Source organism: Salvia hispanica, chromosome 5, assembly GCF_029641045.1.
Source record: "Salvia hispanica isolate PSC_SH4W2 chromosome 5, Shi_PSC_v1, whole genome shotgun sequence".
Lineage (NCBI taxonomy): Eukaryota > Viridiplantae > Streptophyta > Magnoliopsida > Lamiales > Lamiaceae > Salvia > Salvia hispanica.
This window is the reverse complement of record NC_142696.1, coordinates 10,396,828-10,422,461: the sequence shown is the minus strand read 5'-3', so window position 1 is coordinate 10,422,461 and position 25,634 is coordinate 10,396,828. Positions and strand designations below refer to the sequence as shown.

The window sequence follows — 25,634 nt, the reverse complement described above, 5'->3', positions numbered from 1 at the left end:
CCATTTCGAACACTTTTAGTTCGCAGCTACTGTTTTTCGGCACGTTTAAGATTGTGGGACCCGCTCGTCACCGGCTCGTGGAGTTTGTCGTACTTTTTGTCCTCGTACTCTCGCCCAAGCACGCTTAACTTCGGAGTTCTGATGGGATCCGGTGCATTAGAGCTGGTATGATCGCACCCATCAATAGCCCCGCACTTTATTCTTTCATAGCGTACGCTCCCGTGTGCAGGTTCTGATCCCCCACCCTCCAGACGGGTATAACTTTTGATCGGGAAGGAGTTACGGGACCCACAACATATCACCGCGAAGCTCTCGCCGAGCCCCACGTTCTGAGCTACGGGTACAGCCCGTGGCTACTCCGGGAAGCAAAAAGAGGCCGTTTCGAGCCATTTCGAACACTTTTAGTTCGCAGCTACTGTTTTTCGGCACGTTTAAGATTGTGGGACCCGCTCGTCACCGGCTCGTGGAGTTTGTCGTACTTTTTGTCCTCGTACTCGACAACAGCTAATCGAGTGTCGGACCACATCAAGACCAACTGAACGAAAAAAAAAATGAACGCACTCGCAAAAAAAGGGGTGCAACACGAGGACTTCCCAAGGGGTCACCCATCCTAGTACTACTCTCGCCCAAGCACGCTTAACTTCGGAGTTCTGATGGGATCCGGTGCATTAGTGCTGGTATGATCGCACCCATCAATAGCCCCGCACTTTATTCTTTCATAGCGTACGCTCCCGTGCGCAGGTTCTGATCCCCCACCCTCCAGACGGGTATAACTTTTGATCGGGAAGGAGTTACGGGACCCACAACATATCACCGCGAAGCTCTCGCCGAGCCCCACGTTCTGAGCTACGGGTACAGCCCGTGGCTACTCCGGGAAGCAAAAAGAGGCCGTTTCGAGCCATTTCGAACACTTTTAGTTCGCAGCTACTGTTTTTCGGCACGTTTAAGATTGTGGGACCCGCTCGTCACCGGCTCGTGGAGTTTGTCGTACTTTTTGTCCTCGTACTCGACAACAGCTAATTGAGTGTCGGACCACATCAAGACCAACTGAACGGAAAAAAAAAATGAACGCACTCGCAAAAAAAGGGGTGCAACACGAGGACTTCCCAGGGGGTCACCCATCCTAGTACTACTCTCGCCCAAGCACGCTTAACTTCGGAGTTCTGATGGGATCCGGTGCATTAGAGCTGGTATGATCGCACCCATCAATAGCCCCGCACTTTATTCTTTCATAGCGTACGCTCCCGTGTGCAGGTTCTGATCCCCCACCCTCCAGACGGGTATAACTTTTGATCGGGAAGGAGTTACGGGACCCACAACATATCACCGCGAAGCTCTCGCCGAGCCCCACGTTCTGAGCTACGGGTACAGCCCGTGGCTACTCCGGGAAGCAAAAAGAGGCCGTTTCGAGCCATTTCGAACACTTTTAGTTCGCAGCTACTGTTTTTCGGCACGTTTAAGATTGTGGGACCCGCTCGTCACCGGCTCGTGGAGTTTGTCGTACTTTTTGTCCTCGTACTCGACAACAGCTAATCGAGTGTCGGACCACATCAAGACCAACTGAACGAAAAAAAAAATGAACGCACTCGCAAAAAAAGGGGTGCAACACGAGGACTTCCCAGGGGGTCACCCATCCTAGTACTACTCTCGCCCAAGCACGCTTAACTTCGGAGTTCTGATGGGATCCGGTGCATTAGTGCTGGTATGATCGCACCCATCAATAGGCCCGCACTTTATTCTTTCATAGCGTACGCTCCCGTGCGCAGGTTCTGATCCCCCACCCTCCAGACGGGTATAACTTTTGATCGGGAAGGAGTTACGGGACCCACAGCATATCACCGCGAAGCTCTCGTCGAGCCCCACGTTCTGAGCTACGGGTACAGCCCGTGGCTACTCCGGGAAGCAAAAAGAGGCCGTTTCGAGCCATTTCGAACACTTTTAGTTCGCAGCTACTGTTTTTCGGCACGTTTAAGATTGTGGGACCCGCTCGTCACCGGCTCGTGGAGATTGTCGTACTTTTTGTCCTCGTACTCGACAACAGCTAATCGAGTGTCGGACCACATCAAGACCAATTGAACGGAAAAAAAAAAATGAACGCACTCGCAAAAAAAGGGGTGCAACACGAGGACTTCCCAGGGGGTCACCCATCCTAGTACTACTCTCGCCCAAGCACGCTTAACTTCGGAGTTCTGATGGGATCCGGTGCATTAGAGCTGGTATGATCGCACCCATCAATAGCCCCGCACTTTATTCTTTCATAGCGTACGCTCCCGTGTGCAGGTTCTGATCCCCCACCCTCCAGACGGGTATAACTTTTGATCGGGAAGGAGTTACGGGACCCACAACATATCACCGCGAAGCTCTCGCCGAGCCCCACGTTCTGAGCTACGGGTACAGCCCGTGGCTACTCCGGGAAGCAAAAAGAGGCCGTTTCGAGCCATTTCGAACACTTTTAGTTCGCAGCTACTGTTTTTCGGCACGTTTAAGATTGTGGGACCCGCTCGTCACCGGCTCGTGGAGATTGTCGTACTTTTTGTCCTCGTACTCGACAACAGCTAATCGAGTGTCGGACCACATCAAGACCAACTGAACGAAAAAAAAAATGAACGCACTCGCAAAAAAAGGGGTGCAACACGAGGACTTCCCAGGGGGTCACCCATCCTAATACTACTCTCGCCCAAGCACGCTTAACTTCGGAGTTCTGATGGGATCCGGTGCATTAGTGCTGGTATGATCGCACCCATCCATAGCCCCGCACTTTATTCTTTCATAGCATACGCTCCCGTGCGCAGGTTCTGATCCCCCACCCTCCAGACGGGTATAACTTTTGATCGGGAAGGAGTTACGGGACCCACAACATATCACCGCGAAGCTCTCGCCGAGCCCCACGTTCTGAGCTACGGGTACAGCCCGTGGCTACTCCGGGAAGCAAAAAGAGGCCGTTTCGAGCCATTTCGAACACTTTTAGTTCGCAGCTACTGTTTTTCGGCACGTTTAAGATTGTGGGACCCGCTCGTCACCGGCTCGTGGACATTGTCGTACTTTTTGTCCTCGTACTCGACAACAGCTAATCGAGTGTCGGACCACATCAAGACCAACTGAATGAAAAAAAAAATGAACGCACTCGCAAAAAAAGGGGTGCAACACGAGGACTTCCCAGGGGGTCACCCATCCTAGTACTACTCTCGCCCAAGCACGCTTAACTTCGGAGTTCTGATGGGATCCGGTGCATTAGTGCTGGTATGATCGCACCCATCAATAGCCCCGCACTTTATTCTTTCATAGCGTACGCTCCCGTGCGCAGGTTCTGATCCCCCACCCTCCAGACGGGTATAACTTTTGATCGGGAAGGAGTTACGGGACCCACAGCATATCACCGCGAAGCTCTCGTCGAGCCCCACGTTCTGAGCTACGGGTACAGCCCGTGGCTACTCCGGGAAGCAAAAAGAGGCCGTTTCGAGCCATTTCGAACACTTTTAGTTCGCAGCTACTGTTTTTCGGCACGTTTAAGATTGTGGGACCCGCTCGTCACCGGCTCGTGGAGATTGTCGTACTTTTTGTCCTCGTACTCGACAACAGCTAATCGAGTGTCGGACCACATCAAGACCAATTGAACGGAAAAAAAAAAATGAACGCACTCGCAAAAAAAGGGGTGCAACACGAGGACTTCCCAGGGGGTCACCCATCCTAGTACTACTCTCGCCCAATCAGGCTTAACTTCGGAGTTCTGATGGGATCCGGTGCATTAGAGCTGGTATGATCGCACCCATCAATAGCCCCGCACTTTATTCTTTCATAGCGTACGCTCCCGTGCGCAGGTTCTGATCCCCCACCCTCCAGACGGGTATAACTTTTGATCGGGAAGGAGTTACGGGACCCACAGCATATCACCGCGAAGCTCTCGTCGAGCCCCACGTTCTGAGCTACGGGTACAGCCCGTGGCTACTCCGGGAAGCAAAAAGAGGCCGTTTCGAGCCATTTCGAACACTTTTAGTTCGCAGCTACTGTTTTTCGGCACGTTTAAGATTGTGGGACCCGCTCGTCACCGGCTCGTGGAGATTGTCGTACTTTTTGTCCTCGTACTCGACAACAGCTAATCGAGTGTCGGACCACATCAAGACCAATTGAACAGAAAAAAAAAAATGAACGCACTCGCAAAAAAAGGGGTGCAACACGAGGACTTCCCAGGGGGTCACCCATCCTAGTACTACTCTCGCCCAAGCACGCTTAACTTCGGAGTTCTGATGGGATCCGGTGCATTAGAGCTGGTATGATCGCACCCATCAATAGCCCCGCACTTTATTCTTTCATAGCGTACGCTCCCGTGCGCAGGTTCTGATTCCCCACCCTCCAGACGGGTATAACTTTTGATCGGGAAGGAGTTACGGGACCCACAGCATATCACCGCGAAGCTCTCGTCGAGCCCCACGTTCTGAGCTACGGGTACAGCCCGTGGCTACTCCGGGAAGCAAAAAGAGGCCGTTTCGAGCCATTTCGAACACTTTTAGTTCGCAGCTACTGTTTTTCGGCACGTTTAAGATTGTGGGACCCGCTCGTCACCGGCTCGTGGAGATTGTCGTACTTTTTGTCCTCGTACTCGACAATAGCTAATCGAGTGTCGGACCACATCAAGACCAACTGAACGAAAAAAAAAATGAACGCACTCGCAAAAAAAGGGGTGCAACACGAGGACTTCCCAGGGGGTCACCCATCCTAATACTACTCTCGCCCAAGCACGCTTAACTTCGGAGTTCTGATGGGATCCGGTGCATTAGTGCTGGTATGATCGCACCCATCCATAGCCCCGCACTTTATTCTTTCATAGCGTACGCTCCCGTGCGCAGGTTCTGATCCCCCACCCTCCAGACGGGTATAACTTTTGATCGGGAAGGAGTTACGGGACCCACAACATATCACCGCGAAGCTCTCGCCGAGCCCCACGTTCTGAGCTACGGGTACAGCCCGTGGCTACTCCGGGAAGCAAAAAGAGGCCGTTTCGAGCCATTTCGAACACTTTTAGTTCGCAGCTACTGTTTTTCGGCACGTTTAAGATTGTGGGACCCGCTCGTCACCGGCTCGTGGACATTGTCGTACTTTTTGTCCTCGTACTCGACAACAGCTAATCGAGTGTCGGACCACATCAAGACCAACTGAATGAAAAAAAAAATGAACGCACTCGCAAAAAAAGGGGTGCAACATGAGGACTTCCCAGGGGGTCACCCATCCTAGTACTACTCTCGCCCAAGCACGCTTAACTTCGGAGTTCTGATGGGATCCGGTGCATTAGTGCTGGTATGATCGCACCCATCAATAGCCCCGCACTTTATTCTTTCATAGCGTACGCTCCCGTGCGCAGGTTCTGATCCCCCACCCTCCAGACGGGTATAACTTTTGATCGGGAAGGAGTTACGGGACCCACAGCATATCACCGCGAAGCTCTCGTCGAGCCCCACGTTCTGAGCTACGGGTACAGCCCGTGGCTACTCCGGGAAGCAAAAAGAGGCCGTTTCGAGCCATTTCGAACACTTTTAGTTCGCAGCTACTGTTTTTCGGCACGTTTAAGATTGTGGGACCCGCTCGTCACCGGCTCGTGGAGATTGTCGTACTTTTTGTCCTCGTACTCGACAACAGCTAATCGAGTGTCGGACCACATCCAGACCAATTGAACGGAAAAAAAAAAATGAACGCACTCGCAAAAAAAGGGGTGCAACACGAGGACTTCCCAGGGGGTCACCCATCCTAGTACTACTCTCGCCCAAGCACGCTTAACTTCGGAGTTCTGATGGGATCCGGTGCATTAGAGCTGGTATGATCGCACCCATCAATAGCCCCGCACTTTATTCTTTCATAGCGTACGCTCCCGTGCGCAGGTTCTGATCCCCCACCCTCCAGACGGGTATAACTTTTGATCGGGAAGGAGTTACGGGACCCACAGCATATCACCGCGAAGCTCTCGTCGAGCCCCACGTTCTGAGCTACGGGTACAGCCCGTGGCTACTCCGGGAAGCAAAAAGAGGCCGTTTCGAGCCATTTCGAACACTTTTAGTTCGCAGCTACTGTTTTTCGGCACGTTTAAGATTGTGGGACCCGCTCGTCACCGGCTCGTGGAGATTGTCGTACTTTTTGTCCTCGTACTCGACAACAGCTAATCGAGTGTCGGACCACATCAAGACCAATTGAACAGAAAAAAAAAAATGAACGCACTCGCAAAAAAAGGGGTGCAACACGAGGACTTCCCAGGGGGTCACCCATCCTAGTACTACTCTCGCCCAAGCACGCTTAACTTCGGAGTTCTGATGGGATCCGGTGCATTAGAGCTGGTATGATCGCACCCGTCCATAGCCCCGCACTTTATTCTTTCATAGCGTACGCTCCCGTGTGCAGGTTCTGATCCCCCACCCTCCAGACGGGTATAACTTTTGATCGGGAAGGAGTTACGGGACCCACAACATATCACCGCGAAGCTCTCGCCGAGCCCCACGTTCTGAGCTACGGGTACAGCCCGTGGCTACTCCGGGAAGCAAAAAGAGGCCGTTTCGAGCCATTTCGAACACTTTTAGTTCGCAGCTACTGTTTTTCGGCACGTTTAAGATTGTGGGACCCGCTCGTCACCGGCTCGTGGAGATTGTCGTACTTTTTGTCCTCGTACTCGACAACAGCTAATCGAGTGTCGGACCACATCAAGACCAATTGAACGGAAAAAAAAAAATGAACGCACTCGCAAAAAAAGGGGTGCAACACGAGGACTTCCCAGGGGGTCACCCATCCTAGTACTACTCTCGCCCAAGCACGCTTAACTTCGGAGTTCTGATGGGATCCGGTGCATTAGAGCTGGTATGATCGCACCCATCAATAGCCCCGCACTTTATTGTTTCATAGCGTACGCTCCCGTGTGCAGGTTCTGATCCCCCACCCTCCAGACGGGTATAACTTTTGATCGGGAAGGAGTTACGGGACCCACAACATATCACCGCGAAGCTCTCGCCGAGCCCCACGTTCTGAGCTACGGGTACAGCCCGTGGCTACTCCGGGAAGCAAAAAGAGGCCGTTTCGAGCCATTTCGAACACTTTTAGTTCGCAGCTACTGTTTTTCGGCACGTTTAAGATTGTGGGACCCGCTCGTCACCGGCTCGTGGAGATTGTCGTACTTTTTGTCCTCGTACTCGACAACAGCTAATCGAGTGTCGGACCACATCAAGACCAATTGAACGGAAAAAAAAAAATGAACGCACTCGCAAAAAAAGGGGTGCAACACGAGGACTTCCCAGGGGGTCACCCATCCTAGTACTACTCTCGCCCAAGCACGCTTAACTTCGGAGTTCTGATGGGATCCGGTGCATTAGAGCTGGTATGATCGCACACATCAATAGCCCCGCACTTTATTCTTTCATAGCGTACGCTCCCGTGCGCAGGTTCTGATCCCCCACCCTCCAGACGGGTATAACTTTTGATCGGGAAGGAGTTACGGGACCCACAGCATATCACCGCGAAGCTCTCGTCGAGCCCCACGTTCTGAGCTACGGGTACAGCCCGTGGCTACTCCGGGAAGCAAAAAGAGGCCGTTTCGAGCCATTTCGAACACTTTTAGTTCGCAGCTACTGTTTTTCGGCACGTTTAAGATTGTGGGACCCGCTCGTCACCGGCTCGTGGAGATTGTCGTACTTTTTGTCTTCGTACTCGACAACAGCTAATCGAGTGTCGGACCACATCAAGACCAATTGAACAGAAAAAAAAAAATGAACGCACTCGCAAAAAAAGGGGTGCAACACGAGGACTTCCCAGGGGGTCACCCATCCTAGTACTACTCTCGCCCAAGCACGCTTAACTTCGGAGTTCTGATGGGATCCGGTGCATTAGAGCTGGTATGATCGCACCCGTCAATAGCCCCGCACTTTATTCTTTCATAGCGTACGCTCCCGTGTGCAGGTTCTGATCCCCCACCCTCCAAACGGGTATAACTTTTGATCGGGAAGGAGTTACGGGACCCACAACATATCACCGCGAAGCTCTCGCCGAGCCCCACGTTCTGAGCTACGGGTACAACCCGTGGCTACTCCGGGAAGCAAAAAGAGGCCGTTTCGAGCCATTTCGAACACTTTTAGTTCGCAGCTACTGTTTTTCGGCACGTTTAAGATTGTGGGACCCGCTCGTCACCGGCTCGTGGAGATTGTCGTACTTTTTGTCCTCGTACTCGACAACAGCTAATCGAGTGTCGGACCACATCAAGACCAACTGAACGAAAAAAAAAATGAACGCACTCGCAAAAAAAGGGGTGCAACACGAGGACTTCCCAGGGGGTCACCCATCCTAATACTACTCTCGCCCAAGCACGCTTAACTTCGGAGTTCTGATGGGATCCGGTGCATTAGTGCTGGTATGATCGCACCCATCCATAGCCCCGCACTTTATTCTTTCATAACGTACGCTCCCGCGCAAGTTCTGATCCCCCACCCTCCAGACGGGTATAACTTTTGATCGGGAAGGAGTTACGGGACCCACAACATATCACCGCGAAGCTCTCGCCGAGCCCCACGTTCTGAGCTACGGGTACAGCCCGTGGCTACTCCGGGAAGCAAAAAGAGGCCGTTTCGAGCCATTTCGAACACTTTTAGTTCGCAGCTACTGTTTTTCGGCACGTTTAAGATTGTGGGACCCGCTCGTCACCGGCTCGTGGACATTGTCGTACTTTTTGTCCTCGTACTCGACAACAGCTAATCGAGTGTCGGACCACATCAAGACCAACTGAATGAAAAAAAAAATGAACGCACTCGCAAAAAAAGGGGTGCAACACGAGGACTTCCCAGGGGGTCACCCATCCTAGTACTACTCTCGCCCAAGCACGCTTAACTTCGGAGTTCTGATGGGATCCGGTGCATTAGTGCTGGTATGATCGCACCCATCAATAGCCCCGCACTTTATTCTTTCATAGCGTACGCTCCCGTGCGCAGGTTCTGATCCCCCACCCTCCAGACGGGTATAACTTTTGATCGGGAAGGAGTTACGGGACCCACAGCATATCACCGCGAAGCTCTCGTCGAGCCCCACGTTCTGAGCTACGGGTACAGCCCGTGGCTACTCCGGGAAGCAAAAAGAGGCCGTTTCGAGCCATTTCGAACACTTTTAGTTCGCAGCTACTGTTTTTCGGCACGTTTAAGATTGTGGGACCCGCTCGTCACCGGCTCGTGGAGATTGTCGTACTTTTTGTCCTCGTACTCGACAACAGCTAATCGAGTGTCGGACCACATCAAGACCAATTGAACGGAAAAAAAAAAATGAACGCACTCGCAAAAAAAGGGGTGCAACACGAGGACTTCCCAGGGGGTCACCCATCCTAGTACTACTCTCGCCCAAGCACGCTTAACTTCGGAGTTCTGATGGGATCCGGTGCATTAGAGCTGGTATGATCGCACACATCAATAACCCCGCACTTTATTCTTTCATAGCGTACGCTCCCGTGCGCAGGTTCTGATCCCCCACCCTCCAGACGGGTATAACTTTTGATCGGGAAGGAGTTACGGGACCCACAGCATATCACCGCGAAGCTCTCGTCGAGCCCCACGTTCTGAGCTACGGGTACAGCCCGTGGCTACTCCGGGAAGCAAAAAGAGGCCGTTTCGAGCCATTTCGAACACTTTTAGTTCGCAGCTACTGTTTTTCGGCACGTTTAAGATTGTGGGACCCGCTCGTCACCGGCTCGTGGAGATTGTCGTACTTTTTGTCTTCGTACTCGACAACAGCTAATCGAGTGTCGGACCACATCAAGACCAATTGAACAGAAAAAAAAAAATGAACGCACTCGCAAAAAAAGGGGTGCAACACGAGGACTTCCCAGGGGGTCACCCATCCTAGTACTACTCTCGCCCAAGCACGCTTAACTTCGGAGTTCTGATGGGATCCGGTGCATTAGAGCTGGTATGATCGCACCCGTCAATAGCCCCGCACTTTATTCTTTCATAGCGTACGCTCCCGTGTGCAGGTTCTGATCCCCCACCCTCCAGACGGGTATAACTTTTGATCGGGAAGGAGTTACGGGACCCACAACATATCACCGCGAAGCTCTCGCCGAGCCCCACGTTCTGAGCTACGGGTACAGCCCGTGGCTACTCCGGGAAGCAAAAAGAGGCCGTTTCGAGCCATTTCGAACACTTTTAGTTCGCAGCTACTGTTTTTCGGCACCTTTAAGATTGTGGGACCCGCTCGTCACCGGCTCGTGGAGATTGTCGTACTTTTTGTCCTCGTACTCGACAACAGCTAATCGAGTGTCGGACCACATCAAGACCAATTGAACGGAAAAAAAAAAATGAACGCACTCGCAAAAAAAGGGGTGCAACACGAGGACTTCCCAGGGGGTCACCCATCCTAGTACTAATCTCGCCCAAGCACGCTTAACTTCGGAGTTCTGATGGGATCCGGTGCATTAGAGCTGGTATGATCGCACCCATCAATAGCCCCGCACTTTATTCTTTCATAGCGTACGCTCCCGTGGGCAGGTTCTGATCCCCCACCCTCCAGACGGGTATAACTTTTGATCGGGAAGGAGTTACGGGACCCACAACATATCACCGCGAAGCTCTCGCCGAGCCCCACGTTCTGAGCTACGGGTACAGCCCGTGGCTACTCCGGGAAGCAAAAAGAGGCCGTTTCGAGCCATTTCGAACACTTTTAGTTCGCAGCTACTGTTTTTCGGCACGTTTAAGATTGTGGGACCCGCTCGTCACCGGCTCGTGGAGATTGTCGTACTTTTTGTCCTCGTACTCGACAACAGCTAATCGAGTGTCGGACCACATCAAGACCAATTGAACGGAAAAAAAAAAATGAACGCACTCGCAAAAAAAGGGGTGCAACACGAGGACTTCCCAGGGGGTCACCCATCCTAGTACTACTCTCGCCCAAGCACGCTTAACTTCGGAGTTCTGATGCGATCCGGTGCATTAGAGCTGGTATGATCGCACCCATCAATAGCCCCGCACTTTATTCTTTCATAGCGTACGCTCCCGTGTGCAGGTTCTGATCCCCCACCCTCCAGACGGGTATAACTTTTGATCGGGAAGGAGTTACGGGACCCACAACATATCACCGCGAAGCTCTCGCCGAGCCCCACGTTCTGAGCTACGGGTACAGCCCGTGGCTACTCCGGGAAGCAAAAAGAGGCCGTTTCGAGCCATTTCGAACACTTTTAGTTCGCAGCTACTGTTTTTCGGCACCTTTAAGATTGTGGGACCCGCTCGTCACCGGCTCGTGGAGATTGTCGTACTTTTTGTCCTCGTACTCGACAACAGCTAATCGAGTGTCGGACCACATCAAGACCAACTGAACGAAAAAAAAAATGAACGCACTCGCAAAAAAAAGGGGTGCAACACGAGGACTTCCCAGGGGGTCACCCATCCTAATACTACTCTCGCCCAAGCACGCTTAACTTCGGAGTTCTGATGGGATCCGGTGCATTAGTGCTGGTATGATCGCACCCATCCATAGCCCCGCACTTTATTCTTTCATAGCGTACGCTCCCGTGCGCAAGTTCTGATCCCCCACCCTCCAGACGGGTATAACTTTTGATCGGGAAGGAGTTACGGGACCCACAACATATCACCGCGAAGCTCTCGCCGAGCCCCACGTTCTGAGCTACGGGTACAGCCCGTGGCTACTCCGGGAAGCAAAAAGAGGCCGTTTCGAGCCATTTCGAACACTTTTAGTTCGCAGCTACTGTTTTTCGGCACGTTTAAGATTGTGGGACCCGCTCGTCACCGGCTCGTGGACATTGTCGTACTTTTTGTCCTCGTACTCGACAACAGCTAATCGAGTGTCGGACCACATCAAGACCAACTGAATGAAAAAAAAAATGAACGCACTCGCAAAAAAAGGGGTGCAACACGAGGACTTCCCAGGGGGTCACCCATCCTAGTACTACTCTAGCCCAAGCACGCTTAACTTCGGAGTTCTGATGGGATCCGGTGCATTAGTGCTGGTATGATCGCACCCATCAATAGCCCCGCACTTTATTCTTTCATAGCGTACGCTCCCGTGCGCAGGTTCTGATCCCCCACCCTCCAGACGGGTATAACTTTTGATCGGGAAGGAGTTACGGGACCCACAGCATATCACCGCGAAGCTCTCGTCGAGCCCCACGTTCTGAGCTACGGGTACAGCCCGTGGCTACTCCGGGAAGCAAAAAGAGGCCGTTTCGAGCCATTTCGAACACTTTTAGTTCGCAGCTACTGTTTTTCGGCACGTTTAAGATTGTGGGACCCGCTCGTCACCGGCTCGTGGAGATTGTCGTACTTTTTGTCCTCGTACTCGACAACAGCTAATCGAGTGTCGGACCACATCAAGACCAATTGAACGGAAAAAAAAAAATGAACGCACTCGCAAAAAAAGGGGTGCAACACGAGGACTTCCCAGGGGGTCACCCATCCTAGTACTACTCTCGCCCAAGCTCGCTTAACTTCGGAGTTCTGATGGGATCCGGTGCATTAGAGCTGGTATGATCGCACCCATCAATAGCCCCGCACTTTATTCTTTCATAGCGTACGCTCCCGTGTGCAGGTTCTGATCCCCCACCCTCCAGACGGGTATAACTTTTGATCGGGAAGGAGTTACGGGACCCACAACATATCACCGCGAAGCTCTCGCCGAGCCCCACGTTCTGAGCTACGGGTACAGCCCGTGGCTACTCCGGGAAGCAAAAAGAGGCCGTTTCGAGCCATTTCGAACACTTTTAGTTCGCAGCTACTGTTTTTCGGCACGTTTAAGATTGTGGGACCCGCTCGTCACCGGCTCGTGGAGATTGTCGTACTTTTTGTCCTCGTACTCGACAACAGCTAATCGAGTGTCGGACCACATCAAGACCAATTGAACGGAAAAAAAAAAATGAACGCACTCGCAAAAAAAGGGGTGCAACACGAGGACTTCCCAGGGGGTCACCCATCCTAGTACTACTCTCGCCCAAGCACGCTTAACTTCGGAGTTCTGATGGGATCCGGTGCATTAGAGCTGGTATGATCGCACCCATCAATAGCCCCGCACTTTATTGTTTCATAGCGTACGCTCCCGTGTGCAGGTTCTGATCCCCCACCCTCCAGACGGGTATAACTTTTGATCGGGAAGGAGTTACGGGACCCACAACATATCACCGCGAAGCTCTCGCCGAGCCCCACGTTCTGAGCTACGGGTACAGCCCGTGGCTACTCCGGGAAGCAAAAAGAGGCCGTTTCGAGCCATTTCGAACACTTTTAGTTCGCAGCTACTGTTTTTCGGCACGTTTAAGATTGTGGGACCCGCTCGTCACCGGCTCGTGGACATTGTCGTACTTTTTGTCCTCGTACTCGACAACAGCTAGTCGAGTGTCGGACCACATCAAGACCAACTGAACGAAAAAAAAAATGAACGCACTCGCAAAAAAAAGGGGTGCAACACGAGGACTTCCCAGGGGGTCACCCATCCTAATACTACTCTCGCCCAAGCACGCTTAACTTCGGAGTTCTGATGGGATCCGGTGCATTAGTGCTGGTATGATCGCACCCATCCATAGCCCCGCACTTTATTCTTTCATAGCGTACGCTCCCGTGCGCAAGTTCTGATCCCCACCCTCCAGACGGGTATAACTTTTGATCGGGAAGGAGTTACGGGACCCACAACATATCACCGCGAAGCTCTCGCCGAGCCCCACGTTCTGAGCTACGGGTACAGCCCGTGGCTACTCCGGGAAGCAAAAAGAGGCCGTTTCGAGCCATTTCGAACACTTTTAGTTCGCAGCTACTGTTTTTCGGCACGTTTAAGATTGTGGGACCCGCTCGTCACCGGCTCGTGGACATTGTCGTACTTTTTGTCCTCGTACTCGACAACAGCTAATCGAGTGTCGGACCACATCAAGACCAACTGAATGAAAAAAAAAATGAACGCACTCGCAAAAAAAGGGGTGCAACACGAGGACTTCCCAGGGGGTCACCCATCCTAGTACTACTCTAGCCCAAGCACGCTTAACTTCGGAGTTCTGATGGGATCCGGTGCATTAGTGCTGGTATGATCGCACCCATCAATAGCCCCGCACTTTATTCTTTCATAGCGTACGCTCCCGTGCGCAGGTTCTGATCCCCCACCCTCCAGACGGGTATAACTTTTGATCGGGAAGGAGTTACGGGACCCACAGCATATCACCGCGAAGCTCTCGTCGAGCCCCACGTTCTGAGCTACGGGTACAGCCCGTGGCTACTCCGGGAAGCAAAAAGAGGCCGTTTCGAGCCATTTCGAACACTTTTAGTTCGCAGCTACTGTTTTTCGGCACGTTTAAGATTGTGGGACCCGCTCGTCACCGGCTCGTGGAGATTGTCGTACTTTTTGTCCTCGTACTCGACAACAGCTAATCGAGTGTCGGACCACATCAAGACCAATTGAACGGAAAAAAAAAAATGAACGCACTCGCAAAAAAAGGGGTACAACACGAGGACTTCCCAGGGGGTCACCCATCCTAGTACTACTCTAGCCCAAGCACGCTTAACTTCGGAGTTCTGATGGGATCCGGTGCATTAGTGCTGGTATGATCGCACCCATCAATAGCCCCGCACTTTATTCTTTCATAGCGTACGCTCCCGTGCGCAGGTTCTGATCCCCCACCCTCCAGACGGGTATAACTTTTGATCGGGAAGGAGTTACGGGACCCACAACATATCACCGCGAAGCTCTCGCCGAGCCCCACGTTCTGAGCTACGGGTACAGCCCGTGGCTACTCCGGGAAGCAAAAAGAGGCCGTTTCGAGCCATTTCGAACACTTTTAGTTCGCAGCTACTGTTTTTCGGCACGTTTAAGATTGTGGGACCCGCTCGTCACCGGCTCGTGGAGATTGTCGTACTTTTTGTCCTCGTACTCGACAACAGCTAATCGAGTGTCGGACCACATCAAGACCAATTGAACGGAAAAAAAAAAATGAACGCACTCGCAAAAAAAGGGGTGCAACACGAGGACTTCCCAGGGGGTCACCCATCCTAGTACTACTCTCGCCCAAGCACGCTTAACTTCGGAGTTCTGATGGGATCCGGTGCATTAGAGCTGGTATGATCGCACCCATCAATAGCCCCGCACTTTATTGTTTCATAGCGTACGCTCCCGTGTGCAGGTTCTGATCCCCCACCCTCCAGACGGGTATAACTTTTGATCGGGAAGGAGTTACGGGACCCACAACATATCACCGCGAAGCTCTCGCCGAGCCCCACGTTCTGAGCTACGGGTACAGCCCGTGGCTACTCCGGGAAGCAAAAAGAGGCCGTTTCGAGCCATTTCGAACACTTTTAGTTCGCAGCTACTGTTTTTCGGCACGTTTAAGATTGTGGGACCCGCTCGTCACCGGCTCGTGGACATTGTCGTACTTTTTGTCCTCGTACTCGACAACAGCTAGTCGAGTGTCGGACCACATCAAGACCAACTGAATGAAAAAAAAAATGAACGCACTCGCAAAAAAAGGGGTGCAACACGAGTACTTCCCAGGGGGTCACCCATCCTAGTACTACTCTCGCCCAAGCACGCTTAACTTCGGAGTTCTGATGGGATCCGGTGCATTAGTGCTGGTATGATCGCACCCGTCAATATCCCCGCACTTTATTCTTTCATAGCGTACGCTCCCGTGTGCAGGTTCTGATCCCCCACCCTCCAGACGGGTATAACTTTTGATCGGGAAGGAGTTACGGGACCCACAACATATCACCGCGAAGCTCTCGCCGAGCCCCACGTTCTGAGCTATGGGTACAGCCCGTGGCTACTCCGGGAAGCAAAAAGAGGCCGTTTCGAGCCATTTCGAACACTTTTAGTTCGCAGCTACTGTTTTTCGGCACGTTTAAGATTGTGGGACCCGCTCGTCACCGGCTCGTGGAGTTTGTCGTACTTTTTGTCCTCGTACTCGACAACAGCTAATTGAGTGTCGGACCACATCAAGACCAACTGAACGGAAAAAAAAAAATGAACGCACTCGCAAAAAAAGGAGTGCAACACGAGGACTTCCCAGGGGGTCACCCATCCTAGTACTACTCTCGCCCAAGCACGCTTAACTTCGGAGTTCTGATGGGATCCGGTGCATTAGGGCTAGTGTGATCGCACCCATCAATAGCCTCGCACTTTATTCTTTCATAGCGTACGCTCCCGTGCGCAGGTTCTGATCCCCCACCCTCCAGACGGGTATAACTTTTGATCGGGAAGGAGTTACGGGACCCACAACATATCACCGCGAAGCTCTCGCCGAGCCCCACGTTCTGAGCTACGGGTACAGCCCGTGGCTACTCCGGGAAGCAAAAAGAGGCCGTTTCGAGCCATTTCGAACACTTTTAGTTCGCAGCTACTGTTTTTCGGCACGTTTAAGATTGTGGGACCCGCTCGTCACTGGCTCGTGGAGTTTGTCGTACTTTTTGTCCTCGTACTCGACAACAGCTAATTGAGTGTCGGACCACATCAAGACCAACTGAACGGAAAAAAAAAATGAACGCACTCGCAAAAAAAGGGGGTGCAACACGAGGACTTCCCAGGGGGTCACCCATCCTAGTACTACTCTCGCCCAAGCACGCTTAACTTCGGAGTTCTGATGGGATCCGGTGCATTAGAGCTGGTATGATCGCACCCGTCAATAGCCCCGCACTTTATTCTTTCATAGCGTACGCTCCCGTGTGCAGGTTCTGATCCCCCACCCTCCAGACGGGTATAACTTTTGATCGGGAAGGAGTTACGGGACCCACAACATATCACCGCGAAGCTCTCGCCGAGCCCCACGTTCTGAGCTACGGGTACAGCCCGTGGCTACTCCGGGAAGCAAAAAGAGGCCGTTTCGAGCCATTTCGAACACTTTTAGTTCGCAGCTACTGTTTTTCGGCACGTTTAAGATTGTGGGTCCCGCTCGTCACCGGCTCGTGGAGATTGTCGTACTTTTTGTCCTCGTACTCGACAACAGCTAATCGAGTGTCGGACCACATCAAGACCAACTGAACGGAAAAAAAAAATGAACGCACTCGCAAAAAAAGGAGTGCAACACGAGGACTTCCCAGGGGGTCACCCATCCTAGTACTACTCTCGCCCAAGCACGCTTAACTTCGAAGTTCTTATGGGATCCGGTGCATTAGGGCTGGTATGATCGCACCCATCAATAGCCTCGCACTTTATTCTTTCATAGCGTACGCTACCGTGCGCAGGTTTTGATCCCCCACCCTTCACACAGGCATAACTTTTGATCCGGAAGGAGTTACGGGACCCAGAGCATATCACCGCGAAGCTCTCGCCGAGCCCCACGTTCTGAGCTACGTGTACAGCCCGTGGCTACTCCGGGAAGCAAAAAGAGGCCGTTTCGAGCCATTTCAAACACTTTTAGTTCGCAGCTACTGTTTTTCGGCACGTTTAAGATTGTGGGACCCGCTCGTCACCGGCTCGTGGAGTTTGTCGTACTTTTTGTCCTCGTACTCGACAACAGCTAATTGAGTGTCGGACCACATCAAGACCAACTGAACGGAAAAAAAAAAATGAACGCACTCGCAAAAAAAGGAGTGCAACACGAGGACTTCCCAGGGGGTCACCCATCCTAGTACTACTCTCGCCCAAGCACGCTTAACTTCGGAGTTCTGATGGGATCCGGTGCATTAGGGCTAGTGTGATCGCACCCATCAATAGCCTCGCACTTTATTCTTTCATAGCGTACGCTCCCGTGCGCAGGTTCTGATCCCCCACCCTCCAGACGGGTATAACTTTTGATCGGGAAGGAGTTACGGGACCCACAACATATCACCGCGAAGCTCTCGCCGAGCCCCACGTTCTGAGCTACGGGTACAGCCCGTGGCTACTCCGGGAAGCAAAAAGAGGCCGTTTCGAGCCATTTCGAACACTTTTAGTTCGCAGCTACTGTTTTTCGGCACGTTTAAGATTGTGGGACCCGCTCGTCACCGGCTCGTGGAGTTTGTCGTACTTTTTGTCCTCGTACTCGACAACAGCTAATTGAGTGTCGGACCACATCAAGACCAACTGAACGGAAAAAAAAAATGAACGCACTCGCAAAAAAAGGGGGTGCAACACGAGGACTTCCCAGGGGGTCACCCATCCTAGTACTACTCTCGCCCAAGCACGCTTAACTTCGGAGTTCTGATGGGATCCGGTGCATTAGAGCTGGTATGATCGCACCCGTCAATAGCCCCGCACTTTATTCTTTCATAGCGTACGATCCCGTGTGCAGGTTCTGATCCCCCACCCTCCAGACGGGTATAACTTTTGATCGGGAAGGAGTTACGGGACCCACAACATATCACCGCGAAGCTCTCGCCGAGCCCCACGTTCTGAGCTACGGGTACAGCCCGTGGCTACTCCGGGAAGCAAAAAGAGGCCGTTTCGAGCCATTTCGAACACTTTTTGTTCGCAGCTACTGTTTTTCGGCACGTTTAAGATTGTGGGTCCCGCTCGTCACCGGCTCGTGGAGATTGTCGTACTTTTTGTCCTCGTACTCGACAACAGCTAATCGAGTGTCGGACCACATCAAGACCAACTGAACGGAAAAAAAAAATGAACGCACTCGCAAAAAAAGGAGTGCAACACGAGGACTTCCCAGGGGGTCACCCATCCTAGTACTACTCTCGCCCAAGCACGCTTAACTTCGAAGTTCTTATGGGATCCGGTGCATTAGGGCTGGTATGATCGCACCCATCAATAGCCTCGCACTTTATTCTTTCATAGCGTACGCTACCGTGCGCAGGTTTTGATCCCCCACCCTTCACACAGGCATAACTTTTGATCCGGAAGGAGTTACGGGACCCAGAGCATATCACCGCGAAGCTCTCGCCGAGCCCCACGTTCTGAGCTACGTGTACAGCCCGTGGCTACTCCGGGAAGCAAAAAGAGGCCGTTTCGAGCCATTTCAAACACTTTTAGTTCGCAGCTACTGTTTTTCGGCACGTTTAAGATTGTGGGACCCGCTCGTCACCGGCTCGTGGAGTTTGTCGTACTTTTTGTCCTCGTACTCGACAACAGCTAATCGAGTGTCGGACCACATCAAGACCAACTGAACGGAAAAAAAAAATGAACGCACTCGCAAAAAAAGGGGTGCAACACGAGGACTTCCGAGGGGGTCACCCATCCTAGTACTACTCTCGCCCAAGCACGCTTAACTTCGGAGTTCTGATGGGATCCGGTGCATTAGAGCTGGTATGATCGCACCCATCAATAGCCCCGCACTTTATTCTTTCATAGCGTACGCTCCCGTGCGCAGGTTCTGATCCCCCACCCTCCAGACGGGTATAACTTTTGATCGGGAAGGAGTTACGGGACCCACAACATATCACCGCGAAGCTCTCGCCGAGCCCCACGTTCTGAGCTACGGGTACAGCCCGTGGCTACTCCGGGAAGCAAAAAGAGGCCGTTTCGAGCCATTTCGAACACTTTTAGTTCGCAGCTACTGTTTTTTGGCACGTTTAAGATTGTGGGTCCCGCTCGTCACCGGCTCGTGGAGATTGTCGTACTTTTTGTCCTCGTACTCGACAACAGCTAATCGAGTGTCGGACCACATCAAGACCAACTGAACGGAAAAAAAAAATGAACGCACTCGCAAAAAAAGGAGTGCAACACGAGGACTTCCCAAGGGGTCACCCATCCTAGTACTACTCCCGCCCAAGCACGCTTAACTTCGAAGTTCTTATGGGATCCGGTGCATTAGGGCTGGTATGATCACACCCATCAATAGCCTCGCACTTTATTCTTTCATAGCGTACGCTACCGTGCGCAGGTTCTGATCCCCCACCCTTCACACAGGCATAACTTTTGATCGGGAAGGAGTTACGGGACCCACAACATATCACCGCGAAGCTCTCGCCGAGCCCCACGTTCTGAGCTACGTGTACAGCCCGTGGCTACTCCGGGAAGCAAAAAGAGGCCGTTTCGAGCCATTTCGAACACTTTTAGTTCGCAGCTACTGTTTTTCGGCACGTTTAAGATTGTGGGTCCCGCTCGTCACCGGCTCGTGGAGATTGTCGTACTTTTTGTCCTCGTACTCGACAACAGCTAATCGAGTGTCGGACCACATCAAGACCAACTGAACGGAAAAAAAAAATGAACGCACTCGCAAAAAAAGGAGTGCAACACGAGGACTTCCCAGGGGGTCACCCATCCTAGTACTACTCCCGCCCAAGCACGCTTAACTTCGAAGTTCTTATGGGATCCGGTGCATTAGGGCTGGTATGATCTTACCCATCAATAGCCTCGCACTTTATACTTTCATAGCGTACGCTACCGTGCGCAGGTTCTGATCCCCCACCCTTCACACAGGCATAACTTTTGATCCGGATGGAGTTACGGGACCCACAACATATCACCGCGAAGCTCTCGCCGAGCCCCACGTTCTGAGCTACGTGTACAGCCCGTGGCTACTCCGGGAAGCAAAAAGAGGCCGTTTCGAGCCATTTCGAACACTTTTAGTTCGCAGCTACTGTTTTTCGGCACGTTTAAGATTGTGGGACCCGCTCGTCACCGGCTCGTGGAGTTTGTCGTACTTTTTGTCCTCGTACTCGACAACAGCTAATCGAGTGTCGGACCACATCAAGACCAACTGAACGGAAAAAAAAAATGAACGCACTCGCAAAAAAAGGGGTGCAACACGAGGACTCCCCAGGGGGTCACCCATCCTAGTACTACTCTCGCCCAAGCACGCTTAACTTCGGAGTTCTGATGGGATCCGGTGCATTAGAGCTGGTATGATCGCACCCATCAATAGCCCCGCACTTTATTCTTTCATAGCGTACGCTCCCGTGCGCAGGTTCTGATCCCCCACCCTCCAGACGGGTATAACTTTTGATCGGGAAGGAGTTACGGGACCCACAACATATCACCGCGAAGCTCTCGCCGAGCCCCACGTTCTGAGCTACGGGTACAGCCCGTGGCTACTCCGGGAAGCAAAAAGAGGCCGTTTCGAGCCATTTCGAACACTTTTAGGTCGCAGCTACTGTTTTTCGGCACGTTTAAGATTGTGGGACCCGCTCGTCACCGGCTCGTGGAGATTGTCGTACTTTTTGTGCTTGTACTCGACAACAGCTAATCGAGTGTCGGACCACATCAAGACCAAGTGAACGGAAAAAAAAAATGAACGCACTCGCAAAAAAAGGGGTGCAACACGAGGACTTCCCAGGGGGTCACCCATCCTAGTACTACTCTCGCCCAAGCACGCTTAACTTCGGAGTTCTGATGGGATCCGGTGCATTAGGGCTGGTATGATCGCACCCATCAATAGCCTCGCACTTTATTCTTTCATAGCGTACGCTCCCGTGCGCAGGTTCTGATCCCCCACCCTTCACACAGGCATAACTTTTGATCCGGAAGGAGTTACGGGACCCACAACATATCAAAGCGAAGCTCTCGCCGAGCTCCACGTTCTGAGCTACGTGTACAGCCCGTGGCTACTCCGGGAAGCAAAAAGAGGCCGTTTCGAGCCATTTCGAACACTTTTAGTTCGCAGCTACTGTTTTTCGGCACGTTTAAGATTGTGGGACCCGCTCGTCACCGGCTCGTGGAGATTGTCGTACTTTTTGTCCTCGTACTCGACAACAGCTAATCGAGTGTCGGACCACATCAAGACCAACTGAACGGAAAAAAAAAAATGAACGCACTCGCAAAAAAAGGAGTGCAACACGAGGACTTCCCAGGGGGTCACCCATCCTAGTACTACTCTCGCCCAAGCACGCTTAACTTCGGAGTTCTGATGGGATCCGGTGCATTAGGGCTGATATGATCGCACCCATCAATAGCCTCGCACTTTATTCTTTCATAGCGTACGCTCCCGTGCGCAGGTTCTGGTCCCCCACCCTCCAGACGGGTATAACTTTTGATCGGGAAGGAGTTACGGGACCCACAACATATCACCGCGAAGCTCTCGCCGAGCCCCACGTTCTGAGCTACGGGTACAGCCCGTGGCTACTCCGGGAAGCAAAAAGAGGCCGTTTCGAGCCATTTCGAACACTTTTAGTTCGCAGCTACTATTTTTCGGCACGTTTAAGATTGTGGGACCCGCTCGTCACCGGCTCGTGGAGATTGTAGTACTTTTTGTGCTCGTACTCGACAACAGCTAATCGAGTGTCGGACCACATCAAGACCGAGTGAACGGAAAAAAAAAATGAACGCACTCGCAAAAAAAGGGGTGCAACACGAGGACTTCCCAGGGGGTCACCCATCCTAGAACTACTCTCGCCCAAGCACGCTTAACTTCGGAGTTCTGATGGGATCCGGTGCATTAGGGCTGGTATGATCGCACCCATCAATAGCCTCGCACTTTATTCTTTCATAGCGTACGCTCCCGTGCGCAGGTTCTGATCCCCCACCCTTCACACAGGCATAACTTTTGATCCGGAAGGAGTTACGGGACCCACAACATATCACCGCGAAGCTCTCGCCGAGCCCCACGTTCTGAGCTACGTGTACAGCCCGTGGCTACTCCGGGAAGCAAAAAGAGGCCGTTTCGAGCCATTTCGAACACTTTTAGTTCGCAGCAACTGTTTTTCGGCACGTTTAAGATTGTGGGACCCGCTCGTCACCGGCTCGTGGAGATTGTCGTACTTTTTGTCCTCGTACTCGACAACAGCTAATCGAGTGTCGGACCACATCAAGACCAACTGAACGGAAAAAAAAAAATGAACGCACTCGCAAAAAAAGGAGTGCAACACGAGGACTTCCCAGGGGGTCACCCATCCTAGTACTACTCTCGCCCAAGCACGCTTAACTTCGGAGTTCTGATGGGATCCGGTGCATTAGGGCTGGTATGATCGCACCCATCAATAGCCTCGCACTTTATTCTTTCATAGCGTACGCTCTCGTGCGCAGATTCTGGTCCCCCACCCTCCAGACGGGTATAACTTTTGATCGGGAAGGAGTTACGGGACCCACAACATATCACCGCGAAGCTCTCGCCGAGCCCCACGTTCTGAGCTACGGGTACAGCCCGTGGCTACTCCGGGAAGCAAAAAGAGGCCGTTTCGAGCCATTTCGAACACTTTTAGTTCGCAGCTACTGTTTTTCGGCACGTTTAAGATTGTGGGACCCGCTCGTCACCGGCTCGTGGAGATTGTCGTACTTTTTGTCCTCGTACTCGACAACAGCTAATCGAGTGTCGGACCACATCAAGACCAACTGAACGGAAAAAAAAAATGAACGCACTCGCAAAAAAAGGAGTGCAACACGAGGACTTCCCAGGGGGTCACCCATCCTAGTACTACTCTCGCCCAAGCACGCTTAACTTCGGAGTTCTGATGGGATCCGGTGCATTAGAGCTGGTATGATCGCACCCGTCAATAGCCCCGCACTTTATTCTTTCATAGCGTACGCTCCCGTGCGCAGGTTCTGATCCCCCACCCTCCAGACGGGTATAACTTTTGATCGGGAAGGAGTTACGGGACCCACAACATATCACCGCGAAGCTCTCGCCGAGCCCCACGTTCTGAGCTACGGGTACAGCCCGTGGCTACTCCGGGAAGCAAAAAGAGGCCGTTTCGAGCCATTTCGAACACTTTTAGTTCGCAGTTACTGTTTTTCGGCACGTTTAAGATTGTGGGACCCGCTCGTCACCGGCTCGTGGAGATTGTCGTACTTTTTGTCCTCGTACTCGACAACAGCTAATCGAGTGTCGGACCACATCAAGACCAACTGAACGGAAAAAAAAAATGAACGCACTCGCAAAAAAAGGAGTGCAACACGAGGACTTCCCAGGGGGTCACCCATCCTAGTACTACTCTCGCCCAAGCACGCTTAACTTCGGAGTTCTGATGGGATCCGGTGCATTAGAGCTGGTATGATCGCACCCGTCAATAGCCCCGCACTTTATTCTTTCATAGCGTACGCTCCCGTGCGCAGGTTCTGATCCCCCACCCTCCAGACGGGTATAACTTTTGATCGGGAAGGAGTTACGGGACCCACAACATATCACCGCGAAGCTCTCGCCGAGCCCCACGTTCTGAGCTACGGGTACAGCCCGTGGCTACTCCGGGAAGCAAAAAGAGGCCGTTTCGAGCCATTTCGAACACTTTTAGTTCGCAGCTACTGTTTTTCGGCACGTTTAAGATTGTGGGACCCGCTCGTCACCGGCTCGTGGAGATTGTCGTACTTTTTGTCCTCGTACTCGACAACAGCTAATCGAGTGTCGGACCACATCAAGACCAACTGAACGGAAAAAAAAAATGAACGCACTCGCAAAAAAAGGAGTGCAACACGAGGACTTCCCAGGGGGTCACCCATCCTAGTACTACTCTCGCCCAAGCACGCTTAACTTCGGAGTTCTGATGGGATCCGGTGCATTAGGGCTGGTATGATCGCACCCATCAATAGCCTCGCACTTTATTCTTTCATAGCGTACGCTACCGTGCGCAGGTTCTGATCCCCCACCCTTCACACAGGCATAACTTTTGATCCGGAAGGAGTTACGGGACCCACAGCATATCACCGCGAAGCTCTCGCCGAGCCCCACGTTCTGAGCTACGTGTACAGCCCGTGGCTACTCCGGGAAGCAAAAAGAGGCTGTTTCGAGCCATTTCGAACACTTTTAGTTCGCAGCTACTGTTTTTCGGCACGTTTAAGATTGTGGGACCCGCTCGTCACCGGCTCGTGGAGATTGTCGTACTTTTTGTCCTCGTACTCGACAACAGCTAATCGAGTGTCGGACCACATCAAGACCAACTGAACGGAAAAAAAAAATGAACGCACTCGCAAAAAAATTGAGTGCAACACGAGGACTTCCCAGGGGGTCACCCATCCTAGTACTACTCTCGCCCAAGCACGCTTAACTTCGGAGTTCTGATGGGATCCGGTGCATTAGAGCTGGTATGATCGCACCCGTCCATAGCCCCGCACTTTATTCTTTCATAGCGTACGCTCCCGTGCGCAGGTTCTGATCCCCCACCCTCCAGACGGGTATAACTTTTGATCGGGAAGGAGTTACGGGACCCACAACATATCACCGCGAAGCTCTCGCCGAGCCCCACGTTCTGAGCTACGGGTACAGCCCGTGGCTACTCCGGGAAGCAAAAAGAGGCCGTTTCGAGCCATTTCGAACACTTTTAGGTCGCAGCTACTGTTTTTCGGCACGTTTAAGATTGTGGGACCCGCTCGTCACCGGCTCGTGGAGATTGTCGTACTTTTTGTGCTTGTACTCGACAACAGCTAATCGAGTGTCGGACCACATCAAGACCAAGTGAACGGAAAAAAAAAATGAACGCACTCGCAAAAAAAGGGGTGCAACACGAGGACTTCCCAGGGGGTCACCCATCCTAGTACTACTCTCGCCCAAGCACGCTTAACTTCGGAGTTCTGATGGGATCCGGTGCATTAGGGCTGGTATGATCGCACCCATCAATAGCCTCGCACTTTATTCTTTCATAGCGTACGCTCCCGTGCGCAGGTTCTGATCCCCCACCCTTCACACAGGCATAACTTTTGATCCGGAAGGAGTTACGGGACCCACAACATATCAAAGCGAAGCTCTCGCCGAGCTCCACGTTCTGAGCTACGTGTACAGCCCGTGGCTACTCCGGGAAGCAAAAAGAGGCCGTTTCGAGCCATTTCGAACACTTTTAGTTCGCAGCTACTGTTTTTCGGCACGTTTAAGATTGTGGGACCCGCTCGTCACCGGCTCGTGGAGATTGTCGTACTTTTTGTCC

The 25,634-nt window shown here is 52.3% G+C and overlaps 48 non-coding genes and 1 pseudogene across 48 annotated transcripts; all 49 read right to left on the bottom strand.

Moving 5' to 3' along the window:
* Positions 1 to 572: 572 nt before the first annotated feature.
* On the bottom strand, positions 573 to 691 carry LOC148926092 (5S ribosomal RNA). The gene has a single exon (XR_016131264.1). It is a non-coding gene; the product is annotated as a 5S ribosomal RNA (ribosomal RNA).
* A 394-nt stretch (positions 692 to 1,085) lies between these two features.
* Positions 1,086 to 1,204, bottom strand: LOC148926091 (5S ribosomal RNA). The gene has a single exon (XR_016131802.1). It is a non-coding gene; the product is annotated as a 5S ribosomal RNA (ribosomal RNA).
* A 393-nt stretch (positions 1,205 to 1,597) lies between these two features.
* Positions 1,598 to 1,716, bottom strand: LOC148926090 (5S ribosomal RNA). Its single transcript, XR_016131087.1, has one exon. It is a non-coding gene; the product is annotated as a 5S ribosomal RNA (ribosomal RNA).
* Positions 1,717 to 2,111: 395 nt separating this feature from the next.
* LOC148926089 (5S ribosomal RNA) lies at positions 2,112 to 2,230 on the bottom strand. Its single transcript, XR_016131801.1, has one exon. It is a non-coding gene; the product is annotated as a 5S ribosomal RNA (ribosomal RNA).
* Positions 2,231 to 2,623: 393 nt separating this feature from the next.
* On the bottom strand, positions 2,624 to 2,742 carry LOC148926088 (5S ribosomal RNA). Its single transcript, XR_016131729.1, has one exon. It is a non-coding gene; the product is annotated as a 5S ribosomal RNA (ribosomal RNA).
* A 393-nt stretch (positions 2,743 to 3,135) lies between these two features.
* LOC148926087 (5S ribosomal RNA) lies at positions 3,136 to 3,254 on the bottom strand. The gene has a single exon (XR_016131076.1). It is a non-coding gene; the product is annotated as a 5S ribosomal RNA (ribosomal RNA).
* A 395-nt stretch (positions 3,255 to 3,649) lies between these two features.
* Positions 3,650 to 3,768, bottom strand: LOC148926086 (5S ribosomal RNA). The gene has a single exon (XR_016131550.1). It is a non-coding gene; the product is annotated as a 5S ribosomal RNA (ribosomal RNA).
* A 395-nt stretch (positions 3,769 to 4,163) lies between these two features.
* On the bottom strand, positions 4,164 to 4,282 carry LOC148926085 (5S ribosomal RNA). Its single transcript, XR_016131800.1, has one exon. It is a non-coding gene; the product is annotated as a 5S ribosomal RNA (ribosomal RNA).
* Positions 4,283 to 4,675: 393 nt separating this feature from the next.
* LOC148926084 (5S ribosomal RNA) lies at positions 4,676 to 4,794 on the bottom strand. Its single transcript, XR_016131718.1, has one exon. It is a non-coding gene; the product is annotated as a 5S ribosomal RNA (ribosomal RNA).
* Positions 4,795 to 5,187: 393 nt separating this feature from the next.
* On the bottom strand, positions 5,188 to 5,306 carry LOC148926083 (5S ribosomal RNA). The gene has a single exon (XR_016132118.1). It is a non-coding gene; the product is annotated as a 5S ribosomal RNA (ribosomal RNA).
* Positions 5,307 to 5,701: 395 nt separating this feature from the next.
* LOC148926082 (5S ribosomal RNA) lies at positions 5,702 to 5,820 on the bottom strand. The gene has a single exon (XR_016131799.1). It is a non-coding gene; the product is annotated as a 5S ribosomal RNA (ribosomal RNA).
* A 395-nt stretch (positions 5,821 to 6,215) lies between these two features.
* On the bottom strand, positions 6,216 to 6,334 carry LOC148926081 (5S ribosomal RNA). Its single transcript, XR_016131798.1, has one exon. It is a non-coding gene; the product is annotated as a 5S ribosomal RNA (ribosomal RNA).
* Positions 6,335 to 6,729: 395 nt separating this feature from the next.
* Positions 6,730 to 6,848, bottom strand: LOC148926080 (5S ribosomal RNA). Its single transcript, XR_016131797.1, has one exon. It is a non-coding gene; the product is annotated as a 5S ribosomal RNA (ribosomal RNA).
* Positions 6,849 to 7,243: 395 nt separating this feature from the next.
* Positions 7,244 to 7,362, bottom strand: LOC148926079 (5S ribosomal RNA). Its single transcript, XR_016130983.1, has one exon. It is a non-coding gene; the product is annotated as a 5S ribosomal RNA (ribosomal RNA).
* Positions 7,363 to 7,757: 395 nt separating this feature from the next.
* On the bottom strand, positions 7,758 to 7,876 carry LOC148926078 (5S ribosomal RNA). The gene has a single exon (XR_016131796.1). It is a non-coding gene; the product is annotated as a 5S ribosomal RNA (ribosomal RNA).
* A 393-nt stretch (positions 7,877 to 8,269) lies between these two features.
* LOC148926077 (5S ribosomal RNA) lies at positions 8,270 to 8,388 on the bottom strand. The gene has a single exon (XR_016131707.1). It is a non-coding gene; the product is annotated as a 5S ribosomal RNA (ribosomal RNA).
* A 391-nt stretch (positions 8,389 to 8,779) lies between these two features.
* Positions 8,780 to 8,898, bottom strand: LOC148926076 (5S ribosomal RNA). Its single transcript, XR_016131065.1, has one exon. It is a non-coding gene; the product is annotated as a 5S ribosomal RNA (ribosomal RNA).
* A 395-nt stretch (positions 8,899 to 9,293) lies between these two features.
* Positions 9,294 to 9,412, bottom strand: LOC148926075 (5S ribosomal RNA). The gene has a single exon (XR_016130982.1). It is a non-coding gene; the product is annotated as a 5S ribosomal RNA (ribosomal RNA).
* Positions 9,413 to 9,807: 395 nt separating this feature from the next.
* Positions 9,808 to 9,926, bottom strand: LOC148926074 (5S ribosomal RNA). Its single transcript, XR_016131795.1, has one exon. It is a non-coding gene; the product is annotated as a 5S ribosomal RNA (ribosomal RNA).
* Positions 9,927 to 10,321: 395 nt separating this feature from the next.
* On the bottom strand, positions 10,322 to 10,440 carry LOC148926073 (5S ribosomal RNA). The gene has a single exon (XR_016131836.1). It is a non-coding gene; the product is annotated as a 5S ribosomal RNA (ribosomal RNA).
* A 395-nt stretch (positions 10,441 to 10,835) lies between these two features.
* LOC148926072 (5S ribosomal RNA) lies at positions 10,836 to 10,954 on the bottom strand. The gene has a single exon (XR_016131095.1). It is a non-coding gene; the product is annotated as a 5S ribosomal RNA (ribosomal RNA).
* A 394-nt stretch (positions 10,955 to 11,348) lies between these two features.
* Positions 11,349 to 11,467, bottom strand: LOC148926071 (5S ribosomal RNA). Its single transcript, XR_016131696.1, has one exon. It is a non-coding gene; the product is annotated as a 5S ribosomal RNA (ribosomal RNA).
* A 393-nt stretch (positions 11,468 to 11,860) lies between these two features.
* Positions 11,861 to 11,979, bottom strand: LOC148926070 (5S ribosomal RNA). Its single transcript, XR_016132015.1, has one exon. It is a non-coding gene; the product is annotated as a 5S ribosomal RNA (ribosomal RNA).
* A 395-nt stretch (positions 11,980 to 12,374) lies between these two features.
* LOC148926069 (5S ribosomal RNA) lies at positions 12,375 to 12,493 on the bottom strand. Its single transcript, XR_016131242.1, has one exon. It is a non-coding gene; the product is annotated as a 5S ribosomal RNA (ribosomal RNA).
* A 395-nt stretch (positions 12,494 to 12,888) lies between these two features.
* On the bottom strand, positions 12,889 to 13,007 carry LOC148926068 (5S ribosomal RNA). The gene has a single exon (XR_016131794.1). It is a non-coding gene; the product is annotated as a 5S ribosomal RNA (ribosomal RNA).
* Positions 13,008 to 13,401: 394 nt separating this feature from the next.
* LOC148926067 (5S ribosomal RNA) lies at positions 13,402 to 13,520 on the bottom strand. The gene has a single exon (XR_016131685.1). It is a non-coding gene; the product is annotated as a 5S ribosomal RNA (ribosomal RNA).
* Positions 13,521 to 13,912: 392 nt separating this feature from the next.
* On the bottom strand, positions 13,913 to 14,031 carry LOC148926066 (5S ribosomal RNA). The gene has a single exon (XR_016132013.1). It is a non-coding gene; the product is annotated as a 5S ribosomal RNA (ribosomal RNA).
* A 395-nt stretch (positions 14,032 to 14,426) lies between these two features.
* Positions 14,427 to 14,545, bottom strand: LOC148926065 (5S ribosomal RNA). The gene has a single exon (XR_016131156.1). It is a non-coding gene; the product is annotated as a 5S ribosomal RNA (ribosomal RNA).
* A 395-nt stretch (positions 14,546 to 14,940) lies between these two features.
* On the bottom strand, positions 14,941 to 15,059 carry LOC148926064 (5S ribosomal RNA). Its single transcript, XR_016131793.1, has one exon. It is a non-coding gene; the product is annotated as a 5S ribosomal RNA (ribosomal RNA).
* Positions 15,060 to 15,452: 393 nt separating this feature from the next.
* Positions 15,453 to 15,571, bottom strand: LOC148926063 (5S ribosomal RNA). Its single transcript, XR_016131319.1, has one exon. It is a non-coding gene; the product is annotated as a 5S ribosomal RNA (ribosomal RNA).
* Positions 15,572 to 15,966: 395 nt separating this feature from the next.
* On the bottom strand, positions 15,967 to 16,085 carry LOC148926062 (5S ribosomal RNA). The gene has a single exon (XR_016131503.1). It is a non-coding gene; the product is annotated as a 5S ribosomal RNA (ribosomal RNA).
* A 395-nt stretch (positions 16,086 to 16,480) lies between these two features.
* Positions 16,481 to 16,599, bottom strand: LOC148926061 (5S ribosomal RNA). Its single transcript, XR_016131784.1, has one exon. It is a non-coding gene; the product is annotated as a 5S ribosomal RNA (ribosomal RNA).
* A 394-nt stretch (positions 16,600 to 16,993) lies between these two features.
* LOC148926060 (5S ribosomal RNA) lies at positions 16,994 to 17,112 on the bottom strand. Its single transcript, XR_016131490.1, has one exon. It is a non-coding gene; the product is annotated as a 5S ribosomal RNA (ribosomal RNA).
* A 395-nt stretch (positions 17,113 to 17,507) lies between these two features.
* Positions 17,508 to 17,626, bottom strand: LOC148926059 (5S ribosomal RNA). The gene has a single exon (XR_016131502.1). It is a non-coding gene; the product is annotated as a 5S ribosomal RNA (ribosomal RNA).
* A 395-nt stretch (positions 17,627 to 18,021) lies between these two features.
* Positions 18,022 to 18,140, bottom strand: LOC148926058 (5S ribosomal RNA). The gene has a single exon (XR_016131773.1). It is a non-coding gene; the product is annotated as a 5S ribosomal RNA (ribosomal RNA).
* A 394-nt stretch (positions 18,141 to 18,534) lies between these two features.
* Positions 18,535 to 18,653, bottom strand: LOC148926057 (5S ribosomal RNA). The gene has a single exon (XR_016131489.1). It is a non-coding gene; the product is annotated as a 5S ribosomal RNA (ribosomal RNA).
* A 394-nt stretch (positions 18,654 to 19,047) lies between these two features.
* Positions 19,048 to 19,166, bottom strand: LOC148926056 (5S ribosomal RNA). Its single transcript, XR_016131094.1, has one exon. It is a non-coding gene; the product is annotated as a 5S ribosomal RNA (ribosomal RNA).
* Positions 19,167 to 19,560: 394 nt separating this feature from the next.
* LOC148926055 (5S ribosomal RNA) lies at positions 19,561 to 19,679 on the bottom strand. The gene has a single exon (XR_016131553.1). It is a non-coding gene; the product is annotated as a 5S ribosomal RNA (ribosomal RNA).
* A 394-nt stretch (positions 19,680 to 20,073) lies between these two features.
* LOC148926054 (5S ribosomal RNA) lies at positions 20,074 to 20,192 on the bottom strand (annotated as a pseudogene).
* A 394-nt stretch (positions 20,193 to 20,586) lies between these two features.
* Positions 20,587 to 20,705, bottom strand: LOC148926053 (5S ribosomal RNA). The gene has a single exon (XR_016131151.1). It is a non-coding gene; the product is annotated as a 5S ribosomal RNA (ribosomal RNA).
* A 394-nt stretch (positions 20,706 to 21,099) lies between these two features.
* LOC148926052 (5S ribosomal RNA) lies at positions 21,100 to 21,218 on the bottom strand. Its single transcript, XR_016131959.1, has one exon. It is a non-coding gene; the product is annotated as a 5S ribosomal RNA (ribosomal RNA).
* Positions 21,219 to 21,613: 395 nt separating this feature from the next.
* Positions 21,614 to 21,732, bottom strand: LOC148926051 (5S ribosomal RNA). Its single transcript, XR_016131158.1, has one exon. It is a non-coding gene; the product is annotated as a 5S ribosomal RNA (ribosomal RNA).
* A 394-nt stretch (positions 21,733 to 22,126) lies between these two features.
* Positions 22,127 to 22,245, bottom strand: LOC148926050 (5S ribosomal RNA). Its single transcript, XR_016131293.1, has one exon. It is a non-coding gene; the product is annotated as a 5S ribosomal RNA (ribosomal RNA).
* A 395-nt stretch (positions 22,246 to 22,640) lies between these two features.
* Positions 22,641 to 22,759, bottom strand: LOC148926049 (5S ribosomal RNA). Its single transcript, XR_016132103.1, has one exon. It is a non-coding gene; the product is annotated as a 5S ribosomal RNA (ribosomal RNA).
* A 394-nt stretch (positions 22,760 to 23,153) lies between these two features.
* LOC148926048 (5S ribosomal RNA) lies at positions 23,154 to 23,272 on the bottom strand. The gene has a single exon (XR_016131853.1). It is a non-coding gene; the product is annotated as a 5S ribosomal RNA (ribosomal RNA).
* Positions 23,273 to 23,666: 394 nt separating this feature from the next.
* On the bottom strand, positions 23,667 to 23,785 carry LOC148926047 (5S ribosomal RNA). Its single transcript, XR_016131852.1, has one exon. It is a non-coding gene; the product is annotated as a 5S ribosomal RNA (ribosomal RNA).
* Positions 23,786 to 24,179: 394 nt separating this feature from the next.
* LOC148926046 (5S ribosomal RNA) lies at positions 24,180 to 24,298 on the bottom strand. Its single transcript, XR_016132101.1, has one exon. It is a non-coding gene; the product is annotated as a 5S ribosomal RNA (ribosomal RNA).
* Positions 24,299 to 24,693: 395 nt separating this feature from the next.
* LOC148926045 (5S ribosomal RNA) lies at positions 24,694 to 24,812 on the bottom strand. Its single transcript, XR_016132055.1, has one exon. It is a non-coding gene; the product is annotated as a 5S ribosomal RNA (ribosomal RNA).
* A 394-nt stretch (positions 24,813 to 25,206) lies between these two features.
* LOC148926044 (5S ribosomal RNA) lies at positions 25,207 to 25,325 on the bottom strand. Its single transcript, XR_016131957.1, has one exon. It is a non-coding gene; the product is annotated as a 5S ribosomal RNA (ribosomal RNA).
* Between the last annotated feature and the right edge of the window lie 309 nt (positions 25,326 to 25,634).